At 36.3% G+C, this 13,238-nt stretch overlaps 1 long non-coding RNA gene across 1 annotated transcript in view; it reads left to right on the top strand.

Annotated features, from left to right (window-relative positions):
* Positions 1–12,174: 12,174 nt before the first annotated feature.
* Positions 12,175–13,238, top strand: part of LOC130577612 (uncharacterized) — a 41,335-nt gene continuing 40,271 nt past the window's right edge. The window contains exon 1 of the long non-coding RNA XR_008965788.1: positions 12,175–13,210. This is a non-coding gene — a long non-coding RNA (uncharacterized LOC130577612). The remainder of the gene's footprint in view (positions 13,211–13,238) is intronic.

Genomic DNA, 13,238 nt, shown 5'->3' with positions numbered 1-13,238 from the left:
TATTTTCATAAGCAGTCTTCTCCCCTCAACTTTTTAATATTCCATTTCTTCATTCTTTACAATTTGACCGTGTTGTGTGAGCAATCACATGGGATCAAGTGAAATGAGGTGAATTGTCTGAGGACAGTAGTGAACAAAATACTGATGCAGAACTAATAGATATTGAGTGAGTAACTATCATTCTTTTGGAAAACCACTCTTTCAGGTCTCTAGGAGCAAAAATACTCTAGAGAGACCMACAACCTAGCCTCACATGTCTAAGTGGGAAACTTCATAAATAACATTTGTAATTTATACTATTGTGTAAGATTTCCTTTTGGTCTTGTTTGTTATTAAACTCCCCAGTGATGCACCTTAGGCAAAAAATTTGGATAAACAGAACTTTTTTTCATCAGAACTGTTAAAAAGTGATTCTCCTGCTCCTAGCAGCTGTTATAATGTCACATCCCTACACATGGCCTTTCCTGGACTATGACACAGCAATATCAAGTTACTGAAAACCCAGAAGTTACCAGCTGAATCCTGTGCCACTTGAGATCCGACCCTGCACCGTTCAAGACACCCAAAAACTTGCTGCTGACCTCAGGATCAGGGCAGAGCATTCCCAGTATGAAAACAAGAATGATGCAATATTTACTGCAACTCAAGCTTTGGTGCAGTGCATTGATTCAAAGTAACAGAGTTGCACAATTGCTTATTCCCGTGAGTAGCTAATATTGTATTCTTTCTTGTATAGTAAAATCAGAACAATTTGGTGGATAAATGCTGTAACCTATACTTCAATATCGGTTGTATATGTGAGTATATGTAGGTCATATTATATAAAGGACTTATGGGCTTTTCTCTTGTCTTTTTTGTCTTCAGTTTTCTCTCAGATCTGTGGGAGTTAGGACATCATTACTTAAATCACTACCTAAAGGAGGTAGCTGATCAGATATTTTAAAGCTACCWTTTTACAGGTAAAGGTCTGTGAACCTTCAGGAATTTTTGTCGTGTGATTAGAATCTACTAAACTGTGTGGCACCAAAGGTAAGWGTTGCTTGGATTTTATTTATTTGCTCTTGTGACAAAAAAAAAAAATAGCTATGTCTCAGCAATGGACTTCATCAAGAACAATGGAAACTCTTAGAGAATACTGAAAGTATTGCCTATTATGTGAACTATGTTGCCTTTAATGAAGTTTTTCTTAATCTCCGGCTTCTGAAATTGTGTGAATAAAAAAAAAAAAATATTTTTGCCTGCTGAAAGTAAATCTATAGAAAGCTGAAAACCTAAAAGGCAAACAAGAAGATTTTACTAGGTAATATTTTAAAACGTTTTCCCTTTTGAAACATTTTAGTGATTACATGAGGCTTGACTCATGGTTTTTGAACTCTTGGGATTGCTAATGCTGAATGGGAAAAAGCTATTCTTGGTCTGCCCTTTTCCGTAAAGCCTCTGTTTCCAGCACAGGCGTATACAGTGGCTGTGAGGCTGGGTTTTGCTGGGTTTCCTGGTTCCCTGCTGGTGTTTGACCAGCAATTCAGTTTGGAATTCAAACAAAGCAGGCCACAAGCTGGCTCTCTGACCCTCAGAAACTCTCAGCTCACGCAGACCTCACCACAGGATGCCGTGTTGCCTTCCATCCCCAGCAGACTGGGCAAAGCAAACAAGAGACCTACTATGGACCTCAGGATTTTCTCTTTCTATAGAGAAAACAAGTGTTAAAATACCTCATTTGAAACTCAGGTACAAACCACAACATAAAGCAAAAATAAGATATCTCACATGCTGGAGAAGCACTTCCATATTAATATCAAGGCCAATGGAAAGCTTGGCTCAGTTCTTTGTCTTTTTTGCCCCACCTATGGAAAACAGCAGAAAAATGTGGAAACATTGAGTAAAAATGAACTGCTGAGTGTCCTTGTGTTTATGGTTTGGCACAGAAAAGTGATACAAAATGAATTCTCTCCACCCCACCCCTTGCTATATTTTTACTGCTTCCTCCTTTATTCTTTCTTCCCATTTTTATCTTTCTCTCTGTAGTGTTTATTCATCTTTGTAAAATACCCCCTCCTGTCTTGCCTTAGGTTTGTTATGTGTGGAGGTACACTGTGGAATATTTCATATCCACAAGTCGGTTGTGGTTGGTTATTGGGTTGGTTTTTTTTTTGAGGAATTTTTTTTTTTGGTTTGTTTGTGTTTTGTTTTTAATTTATTATTTTTTTATTTTATTTGATGCACACCTATATTTACCTAAAGATGCCTACTTACTTTACTGTTCATATCAGTCAACAGGCTCTTCTAATATTCAAAAAAACACCATGCACTGCTCACACATTGTTAGTGTTACATTTATTTATTTCACTTGTATGGTACCTTTGCCTGGTTTCTCTAATGATTCATTTTCTATTTACATTCCAGTAACATGGCTCTGTCCTTTTCCCAATTTATATTCCCTCTCCTKCTTCCTTGTGATTAATTCTGTGTAGTTACTTTTTGTCCCTTTAGCACCATGCTTTTGCTGTCACTGTCTCTTTGCTTCAGGATGTACYACTGCAGGTTTTGTGCATCATTTTCTAACCTGCTGACTTTACCATGGCAGAGACAGACAGCCCAGAAATAGCAAGGTTTGATTCAAAAGAGATTAARTGAATAAAGAAAATCATGGAGCATTTTAATGCTATGGAATTTGTGGTGTTTTCTGCCTTTCTGCATTGTGGTGTTTTTCCATTTTTTCCACAAACCTTGAATGCAAGTACTTATGAGCACATAAATTACAATTATAGAGATTTGCCAGGAAAGAAAAACACTGTAAGACAATTGAACTACGATTTTTAGATCAAAGAATAGCTTATTAACTTACTGAGTGTGATCATGTCTTCTGCTGCTGTCTGCCTGCATTGAGGTCATGAGCCTGTTATTTGAAGATAATGGCATTACTCCTGCTCCACGTAGCAGCATTTGTGATTTCAGATCTAACAGCCCTTTACCTTCTCTCCGCTCATGACTCATGGCTGACTCACTACCTTTAATCATTCTGAAAGCAAAAGATTTTATTTTTGCTCTTCTTTTAATCACAGTGCAAAAAAAAATACTTTCAGGGAAGGTAAGGTGTTACATACTGCAGCAGTGTAGGTATGTGCCAATGTGCTTATTTTTGTAAAATCTTAAATATTCCCAGTTTTTGATCCATGACCATAAACTGGATTTCACAGTCTAATGGAGGAAAGCCTGATGGTCAGGGATTGGTGGAAGAAATTAAAGGCAAGTTGCTGAGATTCTGAGAACAAAGYGTGTCATTAAAGGTCAGATAACCTTTGGTTTTATTTTATATATTATTTATTTTRTCTGAAATACAGCTGTAAGAGAAAARTAATTTCTTCATGACTTTATAGCCYATAACAAGATATATAMTWGAATACATTTTTTCTTTGCTAACAATATTCCTGTTATTCATGGGAAWAATCTAAGAGTGCCTCATGTCTATAGTTGATTACAGTTAATTATGCCTTAATCATTGGACAGTAATATGTGTGTAAATGGCCTTATTAATGAAGAGCAATTACCAGTGATTTATGCTACAGGAGAAAAATTATTGTTCAGTAGGATTTTCCCCAGGTTTTCTTCTTGCAAGAAAGCCCCGTTGGTAGAGTTGGAATTTTGYTAACATATTCCTGGGTATTATARGACCATGGAAACTTGCTGTATTTTRCTAATGGCTTCCTCCTTGCACCTCTTTATGGAAACCTGTGGTATTTTTCCTGAGGAAAAATCCTAAGCAAKATAGACAGTAGACATTGTATCTGTGATAAATACATCCATTAAAGAGGATAATTTTGTACATTTCCTACTGTAATTTTCTCATATAGCAAGATAAATATACAGAATTGTATACAATGATTGCGAATCACCATCAGAAACTAGTTTTGCATAGTGGTTGCTAAAGTCCACTATTAAAAAAAAAATATTTATTTTGAATTTTCAGAATGAACAAAAGTTCAGGTAATATTTCTTCTAGATAGTGTTTCACAAACAATGAAGTTGTAAGCAGTGTAACAGAGCAGTGTCTCCAGTAGTATGAAATTAATTTTTATAAGTTTGTTGAAGACATTACCAGAGATGTCTTTTAGATTTTTTAAGGGAACCAGTAGTGATAATTGATAAGTGTTAATAAGGTTAATAAGTGTTAATATAAAATATTAGTCGATACACTATTAATACTTGTAAAAGAAATTCAGCTTTTTAGGTTCAGTTGCACAGTCTGAGCTCAGTCAAATTTGCCAAAAATGTGCACTGGGATGTTTTTGTTTTTTCTGGAAGATTTTCTGGAACTTATGGAAAATGTAGTTATGTAGTCTAAATATACTYTGTGGAAAATATTCAACTATAAGGTCCATTTTCCTGTTGAGGAGATCTCRGGGAAACAGAATTAATAGTGCCTGAGTCCTTGAGCTTGTCTGGTGAGCAGATACGCATTTGGTTTCTAAGATGTAAGGATTTATGTCTGCATTCTGACAGAATGGGATATGTAGATGAAGATTTGTATTTTCCAGAAGGTAACTGATCTCTAGTAACTGCAGTAATTTCTGGGTACCTGCAGTCATAACCTCCATGTTTTYACTGACTACAAATTCAGCAGACACTAAGGTTAAAAAGATGTGAAATAAAAAAAGTAAAATGATAACACTACCTGGCTTTATTCTTAAATTTGSCTCACCTAGGAAACAGCTTCTGATTAGGAGAAGTGAGCTAAAATTATGTTGAAAAATATTTTTCTTTCACGGTTTCTGTTTCTTATTTGCTTGTCTGGAGCAGSTATGTTAAATTTTTAAACTATGTATTAAAATTCCCACTAAAATTTTCAGCCTTTCATAGCTGTGACCATTGTGAACTTGACATCTTATTTTCTCTATCTCCAAAGCAAGTATGGAATCACAGACTCACAGAACACACTCAATTGGAAGTGATCCACAAGGATYATCAAAAACAATTCCTGGCCCTGCAGARTCACATGATTTGCCCAAGGGTRTTGTCCAARTGCTTTTTGAGCTCTGTCAGGTTTTGTGCYGTGACCACTTCCCTGGGGATCCTGTKKCAGTGCTSAACCACCCTCTGGGTGAAAAGCCTTTTTCTYATGTTCAACCTAAACCTTTCCTGCCACAGCTTGAGGCCATTCCCTTGSGTTCTGTTCCTGGYCACCAGAGAGAAGAGATCAGTGCCTGCCCCTCCTCTTCYCCTCAAGWAGAAGTTGTAAACTGTGATGAGGTCTCYCCTCAGTCTYCTCCAGGCTGAACAGACCAAGTGACCTCAGCYRCTCCTCACACGGYTTCCCCTCAATGCCCTTCACCATTATGGGCTAGGTAAAATCCTGTACTCCACATCTTGAGAAAATCTCATTTTTATAACTGATTATTATAATGCCATTGATGATTTTCTATGCTGGGGCAATTGCTATTGGGAAGTTCTGCTTTTGGCTTTTTTTCACCTGGGTTCTTTGAAAGGTCTCAGCACCTTTTTTACACCTTCTACAAGGAAAGCACACAAATGGGGAAAGCCAGCTAGGCTGAGCACCCTRATGTCATCTCCTGTGAATGGATTTTCTGTGGGAGATTGTTTAAAGAGTCAAGAGGAATGCTCTACARTTTAATCCTGATTTCTGTCTTCCCAGATTCTACAGAATCTCTGGAGGTGGTCACTCAAGTAAACTGCTTAGACACCTTGTGTGTGAGTACCTGGAGTCTACTTTTCTCTAATGAGCAGAGTCTAAAATGAAGAGGTCTCGTAGATAAATTTCCTGCTGTCAGTAGCACATCAAAGAAGATTAGTGAGAGATGAAAGAGTAACTCCTCCTCGCAAGAAACAGCAGGTAAAAAGCAAATGGAAAAGGCACTTGCTGTGTTCCCTAAGAGCTAATTTTAGATTGTTTGTACTTAGATCATGTCATTTCTGGGGGGAAGAAACCTTCCAACCTGTAGTGYGCGCTCATACTCAGTGCTCTCAAGCATGCCCCTGATGCTTATATCTTTTGGAGGTTCCCATCACCCCAAATCAAAGGTGGTCTTGGAATAAAAAAGATATGATAGATGAGAGAGAAGCAGCAGCTTAATCTTTAGCCTRCAGTGTTTCACTAAAAAGAGCCTGATCTTTGGCTGATCTTTGGCTTTGGCTACCCCATAAATTGGGTAGCTGTGCTGACCTTTGTGTTTGGTTGTTTTTTTCTGTCTTATTGAATTCCCTCACATCCTAAGCTCATTAAATCGTAGCCCAGCCAAATTGTTTTAAAACATGGTTTAAAAGGTAAGTGCAGTAGCATATTGTAAATTCTGTAGCTTCAGGCATGAATTTTTTTACGAAGACGTTTGTATTTTAACATAAAGACTGTAAGCCACAGACTTGTCTTTAGCAGAGCTGTTCAGGTGTCTGTGTCTTTGAATTAATGCATTTGGCATTCTAGACAAAGCAAGAAGGCTTCCTATGTGAGCACTGGGGACCTAGGCTGGACAGGCTSTCCTGCAGTTATTCATTTCTTCTCTTTCATCCTTCAGCTATTTGCTTGTAAATAGACTAGAAACATTTTGGGCATATTTGTTGCTCAAAATAGCTTTAAAGTGGAACAAGGTTGACAAGCAAGCCATAGGGAGCGTCAGTATGGGAGTTGTTTGTGCTGACATCTTGTGGTACAGTTTCGTTTGGGGATGGGTCCTGATGCAGCTTCTGACAAAGTTGCACCAGTGAAAATACTCTACTACTTGTTCAAAATGACATTCACTGGGCAAGCTTGCAGAGATTTATAGAAAAAGCCACAAGGTTTTTTAAGGATGGAAACCCTCACATTCCCAGGTGTGTTCTCCAGAATTAGGGGCTCCACTTTTTTTAATTTATTTAAAAATAAATAAATAATTCATCCTAATTTTTAAATTAGCTGGTTTTTCAAGGCGGGAGAGCTAGTAGATCCATCTCAACATCATATAGTAGAATAACACTGTAGTTACAGTGATGAGAGTTTGCCTCCTCTTTGAAGCTGGATAAAAAAGATTGCTCAGAACAATGAAAGATTCCAATATTCATACAGAAAGTATGTGTTGGCTTTTTGTTTTTTTTTTTTTGCCTCCTCTTTGAAGCTGGATAAAAAAGATTGCTCAGAACAATGAAAGATTCCAATATTCATACAGAAAGTATGTGTTGGCTTTTTCTTTTTGTTTTTGGTTTTTTTTTTTTTTTTCCACGAAGACTTAAGGGTTAGACAAAAGAACAAAGTATTTTCTTGGTCAAGAACAAAAGCTTAAAGATTTCTGTAGCATGGGCATTTAGCTCTGAAATAATTTCACTTATGAGCTTTACTTATCCATTTCAAGCAGTGCTGTCATGTTTTGACATGTCATTCCAAAAGCAGTAGTAAAGCTTCACAGCAGACTTACTCCAGATGTGATCCAAAACAACAGGAAAAGTGAACGTTTGTAAAACACAGCACAGTAATGTGCAAAATGGGCTGGAGAAAAGATAGGTCATTTTTTTGAAGTTGAATGGACAGAGAGCAAAAAACCTAATAACCAGGAAACTGCTTATTAGCCCAAACACCCAGTAGGTTCAGTTTTACTTTMATGTTCAGCGAAACTATTAGATATTTTTGATCTAACAGTGAGGGTTTAAAGAATGAAAAGACATGCACTCTATGGCTGGCAGCTGCTCACTTAGATGTSTAGCTTAATGAGTTGTGCTCTCATGCTGGGATTTGAAGCAGTCCAGCAAGTGAGGCTTCCCTGCTGTGCTTCTCTTTGACTGCATTACACAACCAGCTCTCTTTTATATTTTGATAGTGACATCTATTGGAGCTTTGAAGAATAATATTTTGAAAGAAAAATCCCAATGTATGTTGGTAAAAGCAAAATTGTTGGACAAGAAAAATTTCTGTTCAGACAGATATCTATCTGTCATCAAAACATACACAAGAAAAAAAATGCTGATGCCAAAAAAAAAAAAAAGAAAAGTAGCAGCAGGTCAAATCAGACTCAAGAAGAAAAATGTGCCTTTCTCTTTCTTGATGATGGGTGAACTTAGAAACTTCCCCAGCTGTCTGAAGTTTGTTTAGGAGGAACCCATCAACTAAAGCTGTAACCTCAAAGTGAAACAAATACAATATTTGATTAAATTCCCCATRGATACACACAAGACTTTGAYAAGTATTAACAGAACCAGATCTAGYAGAGTGGGTACGGTAGCAGTCAGYAAAGAGCTGGCAAGCCTTCCTCATGAGCAGTGATGTCTGATGTCAGTGCTGTCAAAGGGGCMCAGCCATCCAGAGTATTTGGGATGAAATTAGCTCTGCTTTTAATAGGCAAGCCATCTTCATGGGTTATRCTGAAAATATGGCTTGTGTCTGTTTAGAGCTTACAAGGGTTCTACACTTTTCCAGAGATGTAAGACTGATAAACAATTAGTAAGTGTGGCCAATGGATTTATTTTGCACTAAATTACCCAGTGTATTTACAATTTTTTTWAAATGTGCATGCACTTTGGACCAGCTCTAGCAGTCACAGTAGACAGTACTTCCTCACAAGATCTCTAGGAGAAATTAGGAGATCTGAAATGTGCAAGGAGAACGTTCTGTGGCAACTCCTCATGACTCTTTCAGGACCTTTCCTTTCTGTTTGTTCCTTATTCTCCTGAGAACTCCCAGAATCCCTTACTGCAAAGTGGAGAAATTCACCTGATTTTCCATAACTCACTTCTCTTCCTACAYATCTGGCCCTTGATGAATATCTTCATATGCAAGTTTCAGGTTCATTTGCTAGAAGCTGTGGCTTTGGAGTTTTTTTCCTGACTTCTATTCTACAATAATATGATAAAGAATTTCCTGTAAAAGAAATAGATTTCTTCAGTACATCAGACTATAGATTTTGCTATGGTTTTATTTTGGWTTGGGTTTTTTGCATATGATTTGATTTCAGTTAATTCTGATTTTTAAGAAAATTTATTTTATCAAGCGACCAAAGGTTTAAATGGGATTTTACTTCTTTGTATAATTTTGCAAATCTTAAGATTTGGTTTTGTTTTATTTATTCTGGTGTGTCTTCACCAGTAGTAATATGGCTATATGCTATTAACTCCATTATGATAATAAACCCACACATCAGTCAGGGAACTAGTCAGGCAGAAAACTTTCTATGAAATGAAAATGTGAAGTGTGGTCTTGGAATAGCAAATGTATTTGACTCAAACAATTTTGGTGTGAAAGTACTTGACAAATATTCAAATAACTTTATTGTCTTCTAAACTGCTTGTTTTTCAAATTTCTATGCATAAACTCCTGAATATAGCACATAAAACWATTTCTAATGCATTCAGTTATTGTTTTCAGATAAATCACATATTCATTTGTCCTGCTGCTGAGGGAGAAATGTTCTATTTTTACAGCCAGTGGTATGTTCTCCATTCTTATTCTGCCTTTACCAAGCCTGCAGGAGAAATAAAATGTTAATGATGTTGTAAAGATACTTTTTAAAATGAAAATATATCCAAATTAATCTCACCTTTATTTAAGARGAATTCTGTCATCTCTTTGGTAATTTTGGATTGTCTGTGAAAGAATAAAATAGGAAGTAATTAAATAGTTTAGTTAGAACATTGTGGCTTCTCTGTGCAAATATCACTACATAAAAATAATCCTGGTTTGTGAAACTGTGTCCATTTCACTTTTATGGATCATTCTCATGACATCAGTTTAGTAAACACTGCAGAGTCAGTTTTCTCCACCAAACARTGCTTTCAAGACAAATGATTGCACAAATGAATATAAAGAGTGAATACTAGAAGCATAAAGTTTCTTTCTCTGAGCTTGAAGATAGATATTCAGGCAGAAATTTATTTAATTGAAATGAGTAAAACTCACTAATATCTCTGCTGGGTACTTAGCAGGTGGGATCACAAGACACAGAGAGATAGGGAAGCCACAAGGTAATTTTATATATGTATCTGCATCTGTTTTCTGGTATGGCCAAGCATTTCTAATATACCTGACTATTATTAACCAGACTCTGAAAAGGTATTTAGACCTCTTCTCTTTTATCATACAATTGGGAGCATTAAGCTCAGAAAGGCTCCAGACTGATTTGCGCAGTGCTGTGCTGATAAGCTTCTTGGAACATTGTGTCCTGAGAGCACAGGACAGAGACATCCTGCCCAAGMCTGTCCTGTCTTATTAAAATCCACCTTCATCTGAGCTGTGACAGAGCACAACTCTGTGCAGAGCCATCGGGGTGCCTGCTGCCTCCCTTTCCCCCTGCTTAGGCTGCAGTGCTAGTTCAGGTGCCTCACTAGATCCATGGTGATGCAAGGTGCTAGAAAGGCTCTGCTTTGAAAAAATACTCCCTCTCAATGGCACCTAAACAGCTTGCAAAAAGATTTTTAAAAGTATTATTATTAATAATAATAATAATAATAATAATAATAATAATAATAATAGTAACAGAAACAGATAAAGAATACAAATACACATGGAAATATCTAAGCATAACTAAATGAATAGTTGTATTGAAAATATACTAGGAGTAAATCTGAAAGAACTGAAAAATAAGAACTCATCAGCAAAGAAAACTTTACCTAGGAAGCTAGACACTAGTGGAGATCAATTGAAAGCTGCAAAACTTTGAGTCCAGAAGCTGTAAAAGGAATGGAAAAATAAATTCAAAAAATATGTTTGCATATCCAAATGAATGCCTTGTTTCAGTTTTAAATTAAGAGGAAGACATAGAATGTGAAAGCAAAATGAGGATGATTCATGAGTTTGAATATAAAAAAAGGAAATAACTCTTGGAAACAAGACTAGGTAAGCTTAATGAGTTCAACTTTGGGCATTATTTAGTGTTCCAAAATAATGAAATAGTATGGATGCTTTCATCCCTGGAGAACAACAGATACTGYACTTCTCTTAGATAAAAGGAGAAAATAATTGAAGTAATTTGATGCTCATTAATCTGACCTTAGTAGAATTCAAAAGCGTTTAAGAAATGAAGAAAAATTWAAAATGTTCAGGTAAATAGGAAACACAATAAAATGCAGCATGGTTAACAAAAACAAGGTCATTTCAGATTAAATTGCCATTTTTCTATGGAATAAGTGATTGTTTTAGACAAGCACAGTATATTTTCACTATTTATCAATACTTTAACAATTATTGCAAAGTTGAGAGAGACTGTGATAAATGCAATAATTTTAAAGTATTTAAGGAAACAGACAAAGTGGATGACTAAACACAATAGGTCTTTTCACCTTCAAGAAAAGCCCTCTGAAAAGGAATATGTGATTTATAAAATCACAAGTAGAAAAGGATGCTCATTAACTTTCTTCAATGAAAAGTTTAGCTAACATCAAATGAAGTTGTTGGTTATTMGGTTCAAAAGAAAATAAGAGTTCACCTACCACATAATTGAGCTGTGMATTTTAGAGTTATAGAATATGTTTAATATAACAAATGTTTATGGAGTTCAAAAATACTTGAATTTATGTAATAAARTCTGTCATGGGTTATTCAACACAAAAATAATATACTTTCCCTAAGCAACAAAAGGGAAATTCCAGTCTCATGCAGTTCACCTGTTCTAATTTTCTTGGAAGAAGCTAATAAAAAGCACCCTGGGAGTTAATATTCGAGCTCTTAGAGATTCAGTCTTGGGGCTATTATTATTTAACTTTTCTCTAATTACCTTGGCACAGAACGTTTGAGTGCAGAAATGAAAATTAGCTGATAAAGCTGAAAGACATGGGGACAGACAGATCTGGATATAGTATAATCTTAAATAAATAGAATAACAGAAATTTAATTGACTCCAGTAATGTGAACAGCAGTGTCATTCACTGAAGGAAGGGCTAATCACAAAAACCTGCTGTTAACTCASAGGACAAGTGGCTGAGGTGGAATAGCTGGGCTTGCCATTCAGTTCCAGGGGACTCTAAAGGATTGAGGAGGGAGGTGGTGTGCAATGAGAAATTCCTTGCTCTGAGGAAAAGACCTAATGCTATTTTTGCAASATGTTGATGAGACCCTCCCCATATTACCTCAGTATTAGATGTAGCTCCAGTCACCTATTTGTAGAAGCAGGCAAAAAGGCTATTTGAAGACTGCAAAAGGACTCATCTTTTTAAGAAATAAAACAAAAGCTAAGAGGCATTGTGATTTCTTTTCCCAGGCTGTAGATTGCATGGTAGCTGGAATTAACAGGGAATTCCTCTTGTTTAGATGAGGATACAGCAAATACTGCATTCAGGCTGATGTAAACGTCTGTCATAGGGAGGGAAGAAGAGTGGAAAATTCTTGCTGTGCGCCAACAGGTAGTCAAAACACGACTGGGATGCACACCAGAACCTGGGAGAATAAAAGGTCAATTTGAATATAACCTTTGAGTCCTCAGGGATTAAACATTAAAAACCAGAGGTTGGTAAACTAATTGAAATACAATGGGGAAAGTAATCATAAAAAAAWWTTAAAATAAAAATTTGAAAGTAGATGTTCTGGAATTGCTTCCTAACATGACCAGTAATAGTATCAGTAGTGGACTGTAGTATCAGAGTTCCTTGTTCTTCCTGTCCTAAACAGAGTAATACATGCATTCTTACACTGTAAAGTAAGAGAAAAATGTGAAATTGAYACTTCCTTTCTTATCATCTCTTGCAAACCGAAAAGCAGAATTATTCAACTAGCTGAAACCTCCCCGAGACTGGGTGTCATCAAACCCAGATGCTTTGAAAGCCCAACTGTGTGGGTGAGTGACTTGACAGGGTGAGGGAGAGWGATAGTGAAGACACAAAAAACACAAGTAGTGAGAAATTAAGATTTCAGATTTTGGGTATCTTCCAGCTTCTATAGTAACTGAGTCACAGAATATTCTGAGTTAGAAGGGACCCACAAGGATCATTGAGTCTCACTCTTGAATGTGAATGGCCCRTACAGGGATTGAACCCACAATGTTGGCGTTTGCTGTTAAGAGGTATCTATTTCCATATATTTGTTATTTTAAATGAAACATTACTGTATTTTAATATTATCACTTTTAACATGCTGAGACCTTGATATTTAACAGCAGATGTGATCAAGATAAGATATTTTGCAGATGTAATTTGATGCTTGCAGCAAGGAGATGTTACTGATGAATGATACACTCAAGTTTACTGAGTGTGATTCCATCATCCTGACACCTAGCATGCTCTTCATTCACAATGGATTTATTCTCTGGTAAGTTTATATTTATATGAGGTTTTAT

The sequence above is a fragment of the Malurus melanocephalus genome, unplaced genomic scaffold (genome assembly GCF_030028575.1).
Source record: "Malurus melanocephalus ecotype Western Australia unplaced genomic scaffold, MMel_1.1 scaffold_185, whole genome shotgun sequence".
NCBI lineage: Eukaryota > Metazoa > Chordata > Aves > Passeriformes > Maluridae > Malurus > Malurus melanocephalus.
This window is presented reverse-complemented; position numbering and strand designations above follow the sequence as displayed.